The sequence below is a fragment of the Hemiscyllium ocellatum genome, chromosome 31 (assembly GCF_020745735.1).
Source record: "Hemiscyllium ocellatum isolate sHemOce1 chromosome 31, sHemOce1.pat.X.cur, whole genome shotgun sequence".
NCBI classification, from domain to species: Eukaryota; Metazoa; Chordata; class Chondrichthyes; order Orectolobiformes; family Hemiscylliidae; genus Hemiscyllium; species Hemiscyllium ocellatum.
In genome coordinates this window covers 21,817,132-21,834,306 of record NC_083431.1, presented here as the reverse complement: position 1 = coordinate 21,834,306, position 17,175 = coordinate 21,817,132, and positions in this window count along the sequence as shown.

Genomic DNA, 17,175 nt, shown 5'->3' with positions numbered 1-17,175 from the left:
CAAACTTGCCTCATTATGTGCACACCACACCACGCTCACCTGGAGCAACACCATCTTTAAAACCTGCATCTGATCAAGTAGTCAGTCCAGAGTCACTCTTCACCATCTACATAGTGAGACAGCAACCAAAAACAAGTGCTTTTCAGGGCACAAACAGTGTGGCTGTCACTTCATTGCACCAATGACACCTAGCTCTCCACTCCACATCATTCAAAAATGCAACATTGTATACAAGAACATTTTAGCAAACATTTACAGGCAGATTGAGAAGCTCTCAGTTGCATGCCTTTGGGTAGTCTGTGACATGGTGCATTCTTATCATTTAGATGTGCTGTTTTTAATATCCATGATTACTTCTGCTTTACAAAAATCTTCAAACCTGCAATGACCAATGACATGGTTAAGATTGCTTGTGACCAGGATTTTAATGCTGTACAGTTGGACACTGCATGTATTTCACACGTAGGGTAACTATGATTCCAGAATACCTGTACTCTTCAACTGTGATTAAAGTAATTTCCAATTAAGGCCAGAATTGCTGTGACCACTGATCATCTTCCCTCCTGTAGTGTCCCATATGCATTTGTCTCACCATCGCAGATGTTGGAGTTTTCTCCCCATCATGATTATCATCCTCTCTGTATCCAGCATGTTGCCTAGAAGCAACTCCTCAAATTCCTGACACAGCAATGGCCTGTAATAATGCCCCCTTGACTTAAACCAAGCCCCAGAACGGACTGTAATGCACCCACCTAACTAAGATGGACAACCCTGACTGCTATGTAACCTGATGAGATTGGTATTTGTGCAGCTCCATACCTGGCTTGCCTATGACTCTCCAAACTGGTTGAAGCAGTCCTGGAGGACTCCCCATGGCCTAATCTCCAGACCGCAGTGTTGTGCATCACCTGACTGTGGTCAACCAAGCAGCCGTCTGACCGTGTCCAAGCCCCTGGACTGATTATTGGATGATGCCCTTGACTTACTGAGCCAGAGCCTCCTGATTGGTGGCAGGCCCCCTTAAACTGAGTGAGGACTACTCACCTTAGACTTTGAGACATGGTCGTTTAGTTGAAACACATACATTGTATTTGCCATGTAAGCTGCTGGCACATGTGCAGATATCAGATTGGCACAGCATGGTGGCAGCACTAAATCCACCCCTTTACTGACCACCATCACAAGTTGCCTGGTTTAGTCTTTGTACTTAAAGGCAAGGCAAGACTGACAGCTGAGGGCTTTTTAACTCTGACTGAGAAGGCGAGGTACAAAAAGGAAAGGCAGAGCTACAATGAGCCTCAAAGCAGGCCCACCGTGAGGGCAAATGTGGATCCCTGAGCTGCAGTCTTGTGCAATCTAAAAGATGGACTCCTGTCCCTGCAGCATACAAAAGGCTGAATGACCTACTCCTGCTTCTATATTCTGTAAATGCTGTCAGCATGCTTCAGAGTGCAGCACTGAAGGGCAGAACCACATTGCTAGAACAGCAGAAATTTGCCATGAGGTTACAGTGAGGCTGGTGTGTGTTAGATGCCAAAGTCAGCAGCCACTGCCATTGGAGTGTGCCTTCTGACACTGGTGAATGCCTGGAGGAGCAAGAAATGAGCTGGAATCACTGGATAGCTGTTCTGACGTTCATGTCAAGATTTTTCACCATCAATGTTCAATCTGTGGATGGGAGGATGGGACACGGTATATAAATGTGATCAACCAGTGATGATACTTTAAAGCATGCAAATAGATGCAAAAGGCCTCTTCCACACACTAGTGAGTATCTCATCTCATCATTTGACACTTGATTGAAAAATTAGGCATTTTGCTTTCAACATCGAGAAGCCCCTGCCAATCGTAACCAGTTTTTTCAACTTTCTTACCAATGCCTACATTGTTCAGTGAGTGAGAAGATTCTGCCCCATGGGTCTTATACTATTCAGTTTTATGAGGATCTTTTCATAGCCTTGCCATTCACCCTTAAAGGGCCATGGAAAAGAGAGCATAGATACAGAAATAGCAAGAGCACCCTGGTGTTCCTTAACAGTTTTGCAGGTAACTGAAGTCCTGATGATTAGTTTTCGTTTCTTAAAGGTCGATTTGAGAGAAATCACTTTTTCAATTTTCAAAATAAAGACCTTCATGCAGATTTACACATACTGGCTTAGAAAAACCAAAAGAGAGTTCCATAATGATCTTGAAAACAATGGACTTTCTTAATCTGTAATTATAGATATACTTTACAAGCAGTGGTAGATGGAATGGGACTTCCTTCTGCACATTTTATAAGTACGCATAATTCGGTCAATTAAAATGAAGGGTTTGCTTTCACATTTGTGCATTTTATAACACTTAAAGGCCATACTCAGAGATTCAGATTTCTGACTGACACCTTTTGCATTATTATCATCTTTAAACTTCATCACCAATTGCTACTTAAAAATACTGATTCCTCAAACAGTCTTTGGTAATTACATTTGAGATATTTCTGGAATGAGTTTCATATTGCACAAGTAATGTTTCTGATAATTCCAAGTGTGAAAAGGTACAAATTCACTTACAACCCAACCGTTAAATTTCTGGACAATGGGATTTTTCAAACCGATTAATAAAAAGTTGAAAAGAATCACTATGCACAAAATAGCAACTATTAAATTAAGGCCAATGTATCCTTCAGCCTCATTTTAAAAGCAAAGGTTACTGAATATTACGTTTTACATGAATAATCCATTTAATATAGTCAGAGAATGAATTACGTGTGTGCATTCCAATATATGATATTGAACATTTTTCACTAATGCATCACTAGACTGTGACAAAGCTGACCTTGGAATGCTTCGCTTGGCATTAATGGCTTGTATATCATGAGTATTTGGTTTTTGCCTCATGAATATTACTGAGTTGAGTATTCATTTTTAATATTAATTTCATTTTAAATGAATTATCTTTTAAGTCGGAATGGGAATAATTTCCACTCTTTTGAGCAAACCAAGGAAAGAGTTTGAACAAAGCAGAGGATGATTGATAGGTATAAAGCCGACGGCTGTTCACACCTTCCAGCTGTTATCAACACTGCACTGAGTGTTGTGGAGAATGATATTGGCCCATTGTCATCCCTTCAGGAACCAATAAAAGCTGAAATCCCTTTGAGTAAATTGAACCGCCATTTTCTAAATAATTTCCTGAAACCTGGTGCCTTCACAGTAGAGAATCTATGACTAAGCCGTGAAGACACAAAATGAGTTATGCCAGTTTTTAATTTCCTGGTACCATTCAACCAAGTTCCAGTTAAAAGATCATTATAAAAGCTTTGCCATTTGTCAAAATCAATAGATAATTGTAAGTTTTCTCAAATAAAACAGTACTTACATTGCCATTACAACTTAGAGTAGCACTGGTAAGTTTAGAATTCAATTTGTCAGCCTCTTCTACCTACAGTCTCAACTCATGACTTGGACCAGACCTACTTTGAAGACAAAATTTGCTGATGTCACGGAAGATAGATAGGAAATCAATGAGTTGGGGATGCAAGGAATATGGATAGGTAATATGAGACAGTAGAAATTTGACAGATGGAATGTCAGAACATGAGGGGTTCCCCACTTTGATAGGAAGAATAGAAAGATGGAATGGAGACAGATGACAAAATGTTGCAGCACAATGGGATTGATGTCTTCATGCATGTAACACAGAACATATGTTTGCAGATAAAGAAAGTAAGGAAGCAGGCAAATGCAACAGCTATTATTACAAAGTGACTGTTGCATAAAAGTAAGAAAGCCTTGCTACAAGTTAGTAGTATGTTGTTGAGATTAAAGTACTGTGTATAGTTTTGATCATTTTATTAAAGGAGGGATGTGCTTACAGTGTAGTCTGATTGGAGGAGGTCTCATAGGTCAATTAAATAGGAAAAAAGGAGTAGGCCATTTTTAAGGTGTGGTGCCCAAGTATGCTCACAGTATTTCAAGTGAGATTTAACCAAGGTTCTGAGTAACTACAGCATAACATTTCTGCATCCTCACTTTCCTATCATCCAGATACAAAGGTCAGCATACCATATCCTTCTTGATTCTAGCATCAGTGTTTCCTAATGAGGAATGTTTGACCTATATGCATTAGCATTTAGAATTGCAAGAGGACATCTTATTGAAGCTTTTAAGATTCTGAAGTAGCTTGATCGGATAGGGGCAAAGAGGATCTTTTGTCTCACACATGAATACAGATCTAGGGAGCTTGGTTTAACAAAAAGGGTCCCCGATTTAAAATAGATGATATTCAATCTTTATAATTCTCTATCCAAGAGCAGTGAAGGCCAAGTTGTTAAATATATGCAAGGTTCAGACAGATAGACTCGTGACATACAGGACAATTTCAGGGTTAGGGAGAACAAACAGGCAAAGTGATGTTGTGTTAAGATCCATTCAACTATGATCTCATTAAATTACAGAGTAGGTTAAAGGGACTCTATGGCCTATTCATGATCACATTTCTTATGCTCTTGCATAAGAACTATTACTGTTACTGATAATAGACAACTAATTGACATATTAAGTTTATTGATAGTTGATTTTACAGATATCTTCATACAGTTATTTTCTGTAGTAGCATCGATTGTTTTACCTATCTTAAAGTATAAACCTGCTGGGGGCAAAATGTTCACTAGTCACACTAATAGCAAATTGGCAGCATGTTTACACTGCACACAATTTTTCTTTGCATTGAAGGTGAAGAAAATTGGCCACAAAGTGAATCAAGCCTATTTTTTCCACAAATCCATTTACCTTCATAGTGAAGACCACAGTCTGTCCCCAGGAGGTTGGTAAATCCCTGTTTTGAAATAGCCTGATTCTCAGCTCACTAATAAAACCTCAACTTCATCCCCTCTGTTATTGGTACTCAAGTGGTAAATTTCCACTAATCTTTGCAGCTCAAAAACTGCATTTACTTAAACTGGGACAAGATAATTCCATTTTGGATGATGGAAGCACAATTTTTATTATCTGACTGGTTCATTCAGGCATGTTTCTGTTCAGCTCCATTAAAAGATTGACTTCAATGAATAATGGAAGATTTTCCAGTTTAGTTTTCACTGAAGCTTTTCTGGCTTCTGTCAATCACTGATGATCCTGGAGACCCGAGCACATTCTGACAACCCTTCATTGTAGGAGACAGTGAGGACTGCAGAAGCTGAGATCAGAGTCGAGAGTGTGATGCTGGAAAAGCGCAGCAGATCAGGCAGCATCCAGGGAGCAGGAGAATTAATGTCTTGGGCATAAGCCCTTCATCAAGAAAGGTCCCACATGGTTTCCCATTTCGGTTCTTTGCTCTTTCCATTTCCCCTCTTGCCAACTAGTCCAAAGCACAGCTTGGTTAGCAAGTGGAACAGAACACCAGTTGCATCCTGATGAAGGGCTTATGCCTGAAACGTCGATTCTCCTGCTCCTCGGATGCTGCCTGACCTGCTGTGCTTTTCCAGCACCACTCTCTTTCTACCGCTGTTGTCAAAAGGTCTCTCCTACTGCGCAAAAGGTAACATTTTCCTTCAGATTACCTTCAGTGGGAGAAATGGCACATGTCATCAGGAGCATCTTGAGACTGGGGGCACATCCTCTCATCCAATTCATGGAATCTTATTAGGAATATTTTAGAAACAAACCCAGAAAGTTGCTCAAAGGTTGCTTTATCCTACAACTTCCTTAATTGCATGAAGACTAAGTTTACACACATAAGTAAAATTTCTCCCACAGTCCCCATAATGCCAAAGTTCCAAGAAAATTTCTTAAAGTTTTGTCAATTTACCGGTTTACAATAAAATGTCTGTTTATGCTTGAAGATGCTTATCTGTTAGCATCTCAGGGATCCTACAATTACTATTGGGTTAGGAAGAAGCACATGAGACTAGGCCAGTGAAATATGAGCCTGAATAGAGTCCTACAATGCACTGGGTCTTCAGATAAAAGAAATCCTTCACTTTATGAAATTCTAAGTGGAAAATGGCCCCACATAGGTTTCATGTATCAGCTTATCAGAGGCAAGTCTTTGCTTCTTCCAATTCTCCTCTTGCCAACTAGCCCACATCACAGTGGAATGGAACACCAGTCACAAAAGATTGCATCCGAAGATCCTTAGGGATGGTTCTAATCAAATTAAGAGGGTGGGAAAGAAAGAGGTCAAGACAGATTGGGGGAAGGGGAAACAGGCAACCATTGTGGGCTGTATGGGGAGGGTGGGGGAAGCTGGGAAGAGAGGAGGCTGTTAAAAAATAGTGCTGGTGTGGAGGGGTGTGTTGAAGACTACTTGAGAAGCTGGGTGTAGGGGGAAGGGACCTAGAGGTGGAACTGCCATGGTTGCCCTGGCTCAAAACCATGCTGAACTGGCGTAGTATTTCATGGAGCTGGTTGCTTTGGTCTCCCCTTCACTGTTGGGTTTCCCAAACCCTGTGAAGCCAATACAGCAATAGTCCATTTTAAAATTAGACTTTGTTGAAATATACCGATTAACTGCCCCACTATTCACTGGTATACCTCAATATATACCATGAGAAAGGTGTCAAGCATTGTACACTGGGGACACATGCCTCCTAATAAAGTTCTCCTAGTCAGTCACCCTGATCGTCTACCAGCCTTCATGCAGGCTGGGAGATTTAAGAGGTCATTGCTTCCATGAAATGTTTTTATTAATTACACATACAAATTAACCCAAGTTCCAATGTCCACACAATTTGTTAGCATTATGTAACAGGATGGTGACTGCCTTCCAATTGAATGAAACAAGGAAATGGACTCATCTGACAATACTTCACTTTGATGGTGTGTCATTGAGGATCAATACACTCAGTATAGACCATGATCAACAACATTTTACTTCAATGAATCAGCACATTTTGTACCTTTAACAACATTCATGAAGCATCTGCATTATTGTCGAGCATTTTCTGCTCTTCTAAGCATCAAAATTGAAGGAATAACTGAGTGAAGATGCAATGATATACACACCAGTTATTTTATCCACCATTTCAGAGCTTGGAATTCATAGCTCAGCAGACAAATTATAGGATTCTGTGTATTTCTATCACTTCCTCAAAGCAAGCTTGGTAACTTTGAAGAAATAAATGCTTCACAATTTAAATAATGTAGACAGTGAGAATCAAACATTTTACATTTGTCAACATTTATTCAGATAACACAGCTTTCACTGGTTATTGCACTGTGTATCTTGCAGAAATGAAAAATCATTTTTATTATTCACAACCTCTCAGTTTCATAACCTGCGTCCTCAGGCCTTCGAATTTTCTGTATTAAATTCACAACAATGATTAAAAGAACATGTGTAATCCATACATTTCTATGTTAGTCAAATGAGAAAAATTGCAGTGGGCAACCCTGCTTGCAGTGAAAAGGATTAAATGTGTGCTTATCCTTTATCATTAGCTTTTATGTTCCTTGACAGAAAGGTACACCCCTGAAAATTAATGAGGAAAGGTGTTAAAGAAGAACAGAGAAATGTCACGATAGTACTGAGTATTTTGGTCACTACTGCCAAATGAGAGCCCTTGAATCAGTGTCAGAGTGCTGCCCATAACTATCTCATACAAACTACTAGAAGCTACAGCTAAACTATTCCCTTGTGCTAGTTTCCTCTGTTGTTGGGAGTTCAGCTGTCATAATGAGAAATAACTGCAGGGTTCAACTGTTCTTTTAGCTTTAATGATTAAGCAGAGCAATCAATCGTTAATTGGTTTGAGTTTTTAGTGTCCTTGACTCCCAACAACAGCACTAGAATTCCACTGTAATTCATTAACTCAGTTTTGCACACTTTAGATGTCAATATTTTCTCATCCATAACTTGAATTTGAATACAAGAACAGATGTAAGCCATTCAGATCCTTGAGCCAACAAGGTATAGGAGATATAATTGCAGGTCATAATTTTCCAAGCCTCTCCATATTTAGGTATGGTGCCTTTAGATTAAAAAATTGCAAATGCCATTATTATTTCATAAGTGAGTGAGGGAAGAGCTAGCAAACTGCAAGCCAATCAGTTGAACATTAGCTTTGGGAATATTACTGGAATCAATTCTCAAGTGCAAATTGGTTGAGCACTTTGGCGAGTATGAGCAGATTGAATGAAGTCAAAGGCAGGATATTGTGGCTGGTTCATATCTGATTAAACTAGTTAAATTTCTGCATCTACATATGGATGTTCTACATTGAATTTCCAACATCATTTGAAAAAGTCCTAAACAAAATTATTATCCACAGAAAGAAATGCACACAAAATTATACAAGATGTTACAAATACAACATTAGCCTATCATTTCATCAAAGAAGAGTTGAAAAGTGTGACGGTGGAAAAGCACAGCAGGTCAAGCATTATCGGAGAAGCAGGGGAGCATAAGCCCTTCACCAAAACAAGCAAATTTACACTGAAGGGATAAAATGTACTTAATTTAAATAGTGTAGCTAGTGAGAACCAAAATATTTTGTGTTCATCCACATGTAACTGGAGGTGCTGAGGAATGCGTTAAGCACCATCCACTCAAATGAGGCCATATTGACTTCGGTGGGAGAACAGCTCTGAATTTTGCAGGAGATAGACCTATCATCAAAATCTCCCTGAATCAATACCCACCACTTCAATGTAACCCCAGCTATCATCCAATAAACCACATCTTGTCCTTTTTAAAAAAAAGCCCTTCTCATTAGACAAGCATACCCTGTATATCCCAACATGGACCTTCTGCGACAAATAAACCAGATAGTTTATAAAGTATGCTGAGCATTCACCATACAATAGAAACAATGGTTATAATTGTTTAAGGGGTAGAAGACAAGATAATACAGATAAAACAAACATATTCCAATTGCTAGTGTGTATAACTAGTGTTCTTCACAGATTTGAACAGGACTCTCAGTGAATAAGCACATGGCAGATATGTTAGATGAACACTTTGCAGTAATATTTATAGAAGAGGAAGACAACAAAGTACTGAGAGTACAAGTCAAGGGAAGAAACTAACAGTATATAATGAAGAAGAATGTAATGATGAAGATAATGGGACTTAAAATAGACATTTTCAAGATATGATGGTTTTGACCTCAGAGTATTAAAAGGCAAAGATAAGGAAACTGAAGTTGTACTAGTCATAATTTTCAAAGATTATGGATTTGGGAATTGTGCTTGGAGAGAGCAAAATTACAAATGTCATTGTTATTTGAATAGTAAATGGAGAAGAAGGAGACTACAAATGTCTAAATCAGTTGTGAGGACACATGATGGGCAATTCACACAATGACATTACAAAATAGCATAGTTGTATGCTATTTTTAACATACAATACAAAAGAATGAACAAATCTTCCATCAAACATAGTCCAAGCTAAATGAATGTCTCAAAACACATCAGGAATGGAGGATTTTCCAATACTGAGAAAGATTGCATTCTATCACGTTGATCCCTGAGAAAATTGGCTCAAATTAAATTTTGTTTTTACCTCTAAGGCATTGTAATTCATCAGTATATTTCAGAGCAAAAGATTGCTTTGCTATCACAATCAGAAAAGAATTTTCCCATTTTCAGTGAATGTTTTGTTGATCGAGTTTCATCGTACCCAGTCTACCGTGGCTTAGAGTGACTTTCCACACTCATCCTTCTGTCTTTTACCTCATTAATCATGCAATTAGGGACCTTCCCCAGGAAATTCATTATCAGGGAAGTTAAAATGCTCACCGTTGCTGGGATCTTCCGGCGTTGTCGTCACTGGGGCCATATCTAAAATCCAGCTATGTCCCACTCCAGTTCGGCAAGAAACAGCCAGAAATAGCCCTTCTCACGTGGCTTTCAAGCTTCTTTGTTCAAGACTTCACACAGAGAAGAGGAAAGCTCACACCTCACTTCAGATTTCTTTTTAATCTAGTTGATCACCACAGGTGACCACATCATCAGACATAGCCAACCTGGACACAGATTGCAGTCCAGGATGATGCCATGTCCCAGGTGAAGTGAGGCAGCCAGTAGCGCAGAAAGAATGTCACTGATTTTCTGGGTCTGTAATGGTAACGTCCGGCATTTTCTCCCTCCTACCTCACACTCAGATGGCCACCATTCCCTCAAACTCTGCCACTGTACATACAAGCCACTAAAGTTCACTAGAACTTGCAGTATTGCCTGAATTAATGTCCACCCAATGGCTCTTAGCCAACTCATCCATCCAACCTACTAACCTGTCTTCCCTCTGCATTTCCCACTCACTCAACTGGGCACATCCCACCAGCTTTCCTGCTCATCCATTATCACTAACTGCTCTTCCATCTGTTTGGTTCACAATAACTCCCTCTCATTGTTTCAATGAAGAGAAGATTGGCTTAACTTCATGGACTGATATCGCCACAACATCCTGACCGACTTACCTGTAATCCCTGAGAGAAACTGTACTGTACCCAAAGGACTGATCATAATCCAATCCACAAATCATAAGGACACAATTCCCCAAATTCTGGGAGGACCAAGCACCTGGCTGGTACTGGAAACAGGAATCGAGTGAGCCCCTACTGAGTAATCATAGATTGTTCATCTCACCAAAGGACTACTCTCTTTTCACTTTCATACATGGCCATTTACTTGAAGTACGTGCACTGCATTTACACTGCGGGCACACGTTGCAGTTGTGACGCTGACACTGTACAATGCTACACAGCACTATGTCCGCCCCTGGCAGCCTGTAACCATGCAAAATGCTGAGGACCAGAGCAGAGTGGGGATGCCTGTTGGATTGGGGACCACTGCGGGCAGTCAGCAGCTTGCGATTGCACTCAGACTAAGTGTGGAAGCCCCTTGCGCTGATCTAGTGCAGTGCAATATAATGCTTATCTGTAAGCGCTTCATCTGACTGTAATGTTTATCTTTTTAACTTTATTTCTTGTTTTCTAACTTATACTATAAATCACTGGAAGGTAATGTAACTTTTTTTTAATCTCTCTATTTTGTATCTAAGATTTGAACCTAGATGCTTAGTACCTAAGATGGCATAGAGGGGTGACATTGTAAGCATTTTACTGCATTTTCTGCATTTGAGCACGTGACAATATACTTTATTTCCAATTCTAAAAACAGTACATGTTAAGAAAGCAATGTGACTCATGAGAGGCTGGCTGCCTGCGTGCCTGAAAATCGGTGCTGAAGTCAGTGAATACACACTCAGAAAGCAATGTGAAGTAGACAGAGAGTATTATCCTCCAAGAAAGTGGAAAGTGAATGAGCACTAAGAGTGCAAACTAAGAGCCGTAAGATGTGTAGATGCACAAGATAGCAGATGCACACGAGTCCAGGCTGTCCTTGGTGCAGGTTTGAAGGGCAGAGTGGCCTACTCCCGCACCTATTGTCTATTGTCCTTAAACTCCAAAACAAAGTGTTGAAGGGGCTGAAGTGGCGTGCGAGTTGGCTTGACGGTTTATGACTGGAGGTATTGCAGGTCCGATTTGAGTGGATGAAGAAGCAAGGAAGATGGTGACCCTGGAGCATACAGGTATAGTGTTGATAAAAGCAGTTGGATGATGGTTAGAACAAGCATTTAGAGAGTTGCAGACCCCAAATACCCACCTTGGTTTACATGTCAGGAATTTACACTTTCTCTTTTCATGGGGAAGGATAGGAAACTTGGAAGCGGCATACAAATGAAGGTGAGTTGGGGCTTAAATGAGATGTTATGGGATGTTTGCCTTTATTATCCAAATCGTCCTATATAGGAGCAAAGAGGTCTTGTTACAACTTTATAAAACAGTGGTTAGGCCACAGATGGAATTCTGTTCATAGTTCTGGCTGCCTCATTATCGGAAGGATGTGGAGTGGGTGCAGAGGATGCTGCTTGGGATGAAAAGTTTTAGTTATAAGGAGAGACTGGATAGGCTGTGTTTGTTTCCCTTGAAGCAGAGGAGGCTGAGGGGAGGGCAGAGATCTGACTGAGTACATAAAGTTATGAGCCAAAGTCAGAGTAATTTGTGCGAATGTTTTTCCCATGGTAGATGGGTCTGAGACCAGAGGCCATACGTTTAAGGTGAGAATTAAGTGGTTTAGAGGAGATCAGTGGGAAAATGTTGGTGAAATATGAAATGCACTGCCTGAAAGGGAGGTGGAGGCAGGTGCTTTGTAACATTTACCAAGTATCTGGATGGGTGCTTAAATTGCCAGGGCATTGGAAGTTATGGACCAAATGCAGGTTATTGGGATTAGTACAGTTTGGTGTTTGTTGTCAGTTTGGATATGATGGGCTGAAGGGACTATTTCTATGCTGTATGCTTAAAATAAGGCAATCACCAATCAATGAACTCTGAAGTTGCCACTTAAAGCTTCGCAGAGAAAAAGAAAATTCTTGATATCAAGAATCTAAGTTTTTAATTCTTTCTGTATTTTCTCACCATTCTCACTATTGTTCACATTCAGGGATGGGACAATTCCAGGTATAATTATTGAAGTGAGAATGCCCATTAAAAGTAATGATTCAGCCTATCACATGGAACCTTTACCCATATAATTGGCCTATTAAATCATTTATTACTTCAAATTCTTGGAAAATGTGGGAAAACAATATTCCTACCGGACAAAGTCAGAAGCAAGATAGAGGTAACTATTCGCAGCTACAGATATAAACTAGAGGGAAATGTATACATTGGTTCACGTAATGAATAACACATACAAATACATTACTCAATACTCAGTTCATTTTTATTAAACTGTGTAAAAAATAATTTTGTATTAATATGAAAATTACAGTTGACTGAGAGGCCCTAACATTGAGTCACTGATATAAGAATACCTTCAGCAGCACTTAGCTTATTGTTACGAACAGTTAATCACTGGGGACACTTACGGTGGAGAAGAATGCAAACTGCTTCTAATATGTGTTAATAAAGCTGCCAAACCTTCCTTCTTTCATTATCAAAAATGTAACTCATTTAATAGGAATTGAACTGTTGACCTAAATGCAGCAAGCTTACAAACTGTTTAAGCTACTAGACTAATCTAATAACTGTACAAGGACTTATTTTCTTGGTGCTTTTTGATTGTTAAATTGGGCAAGCTCATTAACTCTTATATAGTGCAGGCATACTACATGTAGTTGAGTTCCTGTGGATAAAAGTATTGTCAGCCTGACTAATTGAGACTGTTCAACTCAAAGAAATCTAATATGCTATTGAAATATCCAACATATACTAATAAAGCAGAACGTCTGATTTCACTTCACAATATTTGAAGTATTTCTAGCACGTCAACAAGCAATATCTTTTCCATTGCCCATCATAAACTTTCAATATAAATGTTTAAAAATGACACATCCCCACTCAGAACTGTAAATCAACTTTGTGAAGGTGCCCTTAGAATCATACTTTGGAATGACCATGGTCAGTCACAGATCAATCTTTGGTTTGAAAGCAATACTTAGAGAAATACAGCAGCAATAGACATTATCTGCTCCATAAAGTAAGTTAGCCAGAATTTATATATGTACCACAAAATTTAACAGGCAGAAACCAAATGAGAAAAACCAACATCACTGTTTATCGGAAGAGGCGGAATAGGTTGGGGCTGTTTTCCCTGGAGCGTCAGAGGCTGTGGGGTGACCTTGTTGAGGTTTATAGAGGGTAAATATTCCAGGTTTTTTTCCTTGTCAAGAAATGTGGCACTGGAAAAGCACAGCAGGTGAGACTGCATTCAAGGAGCAGGGGAGTCGGCATCACGATGAAAGGCTTATGCCCAAAACGTCAACTCTCCTGCTCCTCGGATGCTGCCTGATCTGCTGTGCTTTTCTAATGCAACACTTTTTGACTCTGATCTCCAGCATCTGCAGTCCTCACTTTCACAAAAGTCTTTTTCCCTGGGTTAGGGGAGTCCAGAACTAGAGGGTATAGGTTTAGGGTGAGAGGGGAAAAATTTAAAAGGGACCTAAGGGGCAACTTTTTCACACAAAGGGTGGTGTGTGTATGGAATGAACTGCCAGAAGAAATGATGGAGGCTGGTACAATTACAACATTTAAAAGGCATCTGGATGGCTACATGATTAGGAAGGGTTAAGAGGGATATGGGCCAAGTGCTGGCAAATGGGACTAGATTAATTTAGGATACCTGGTCAGCATGGATGAGTTGGACCGATGGGTCTGTTGTCATGCTCTACATCTCTATGACTCTAATTACCAACATGAAAGTGAAAGCTGAATAGGTACATAAGTAGGAAGGGTTTGGAGGGATATGGGCTGGGTGCTGGCAGGTATGACTAGATTCAGTTGGAATATCTGGTCGGCATGGATAGGTTGGTCCGAAGGGTCTATTTCTATGCTGTACATCTCTATGACTCTATGACAAGTTAGGTCTGTTAACCCTACATAACATATTTAAATGTACTGTGTTACCCATTTTTGTCCATTTCTTTATATTTAGGCTCCTTTCCAATGGAGGAAGCTGGGTCTAGACTTTTGCTAATGTCTTATCAGTGGTCAGGACTCATAATTTAGTGCGCAATTTGAATCTTTTAATAATGTGTCCTGTGTTAAGAGGATGTGGATGTACTGTACCTTTAAGAAAGTTAAAAGCTAGCAGAACTACCTGACAGCACCAAATGTTCTCAACAAGATACAGTGTAGCATGTGGTCCAACATTTAGTGTAGCTGGTTGCCTAGAGACAAAAACAGATTTGAACTGGGCCAATCAGTTTAAATCATACCCTTAAAAAACTCAAATTCCAATCAAGTTTGAATTTAGCATATTGACAATCTTAAAAGCCAATGATACAATCTGATGCTTTAGGGTATAAGACCGGGAAAGGTGAACAGTTGGGAGGAGAACTGCCAGGTCACCAGCATGTATGCCGAAAAAAAAGCTCTCTTAAAGTTACCTTTATCATCAGTGACCTGTGAAGCATAATCCCCAAGAAGAAAAGAAGACACTGTAGGATCCAAAATAGAAAATTCCACTGCCTGGGATTTGAAAATTGAATTTTTGGTAAATTGGACTAGTACTATAGAAAGAAAGGTAAAAGATATGTTAGAGGAAGGAGTTGTAAATAGTTGCTAGTTAATTATTCTCTGTCATATGTTAAGAAATAAAATTGCTAATTTTACTTTATACAGTTCTTGGCCTGTCAGATTTTCACAGATTACTGCACGGGATAAATCTTTCCTGTTTTGCTGGTTTAAATTAAGCAAGAGGGTTTAGCCTGTGTCGTAACACCTGCCTAAGAATCTGATGTTAGACAAAGGCACAGTTAGTAACTTCTGAGTCAAAGAGCTCATTGGGACACAAAACATTCTCATTGAAACATTTAACATTCTGACAAGGCAACATAAACTTATTGGCAGGATGTTGTTCCATCCTGCTGAGGGGGCGTGGGGACTGAACAAAAGGTCATGATTTCAAGGTACAGGTGGGCCATTCCCAAATGAGATGAAGAGACAACTGGTCAGTCAGAGGGTAGTGAATTCTCTACCACAGAAGGCTCTGGAGGTCACAACTTGAAATATATTCAAGAAAGGGAAACTGTGGCTGACTAATTTATTACAGTTTTTCAAGGAAGTCTCAACCAGAGTGGATGGAGGGGAACAAGTAGATGCTTTGCATTTGGACTTGCAGAAGGCATTTGACAAGGGACCACATATAACAGCCCACATTGTTGGTGGTAGCATATTGGCATGGATAGAGAATTGGCTAATGGGCAGGAAACAGCAAGAGGGGATAGGGTTTCCTTTTCAGGTTGGTGACCTGTGACCATTGGGGCCCCAGATCAGTGCTGGGGCCCAAAACATTGACAGTATATATTAATGACTTTGGAGGAAGGAAGTGAAAGTACTGTAGCCAAATTTGCAAGCGACACAAAATTAGGTGGAAAGTCAAGTTTCGTGTGGGATACAAACCATTCCCAAAGCGATATTGACAGAGTATGTAAGTGACCGAAAAGTTGGCAAATGGAGTACATGTAGGAAAATGTGGAGTTGTTTATTTGGGAAGGGAGATCAAAAGAACAGACTATTATTGAAAGGGAACACAAACTGAGAAAGCTGCAGCACAAAGCCACTTGGGGGTACTTATGCACAAAACACAGAAAGCTAGCGCATACATGTAGCAGGTAATCAGGAAGGCTAATGGAATATTGGCCCTTATTTCAAGTATAAGAGCAGGGAAGTTATACTGCAACTGTACAAGGTGCTGGTGAGACCACATCTCAATTACTGTGAGCATCTTTGTCCCCTCATAATTAAGGAAATATATTATTTCATGAGAGACAGTTCAAAGAAGACTCACTAGGATGACCCCTGGATATGGAGGGATTGTCTTATGAGCAGTGACTAAACAGGTTGGTACTCTACTCACTGGAGTTTGGAAGAATGAGAGGTGATCTCAATGAAATATATAGGATTCTTAAGGGCTTGACAGGGTCAATGCTGAGAGGATGTTTCCCATCATGGAAGAGTCGAGAACCAGAGGGCACATTGTACCAATTAATGGAATGAGACAAGGAGGAATTTCTTCTCACAGAGGAATGTCTGTGTTCTGGACACCTTCTAATAGAGAGCTGTAGGGGAAAGGGTCCTTCTGTATATTTAAAGCTGAGGTAGATGATTCTAAATCAGTCGGGGAATCAAGGGTTACTGGGAAAAGGGCAAATATGGGAAGTGCCTTTAATAATTAAGTGCACCTACTGAATTCTAGGACAGCTGAAAAGAAAATAAAAGAGCAAATCACCAAGTCCAGCTGTAATTTTCCATTTACTGTGAATTTTGAAAGAGAGTGCCTTTCTAAAATTTGATTCTGTAAACAATACTTTGATGAGGTTTGCAGCCAGCTTGTCTCTGTTTGAATTTTGTAAACATTCAACTTGACCTTGCAAAAGTCGAACTCAGGGAAAGCTGAAGAACTGTTATGTCCAAGACCAGGGGATGAGAGAATAACAACTTGAGTTTTCCTAGTCTTTGCCCTCGAGAGCATGATAAGAAACAGTATAAGATGAGTACCTAAATTATGCTCAGGTCCCCCTTACATTGAGGCATCTAGCTGAATGTACTGGGTCAAATTTGCAGAATTTAAATAAAGCTCCTTTCTTTGCTCTTGCTAACAGTTGAGTCAAGTCGATTTAATTTCCATGACATAAGCTTTCTTCCCTCAATGTTGAAATGCATCCAATAATCACAAGGTAACTATC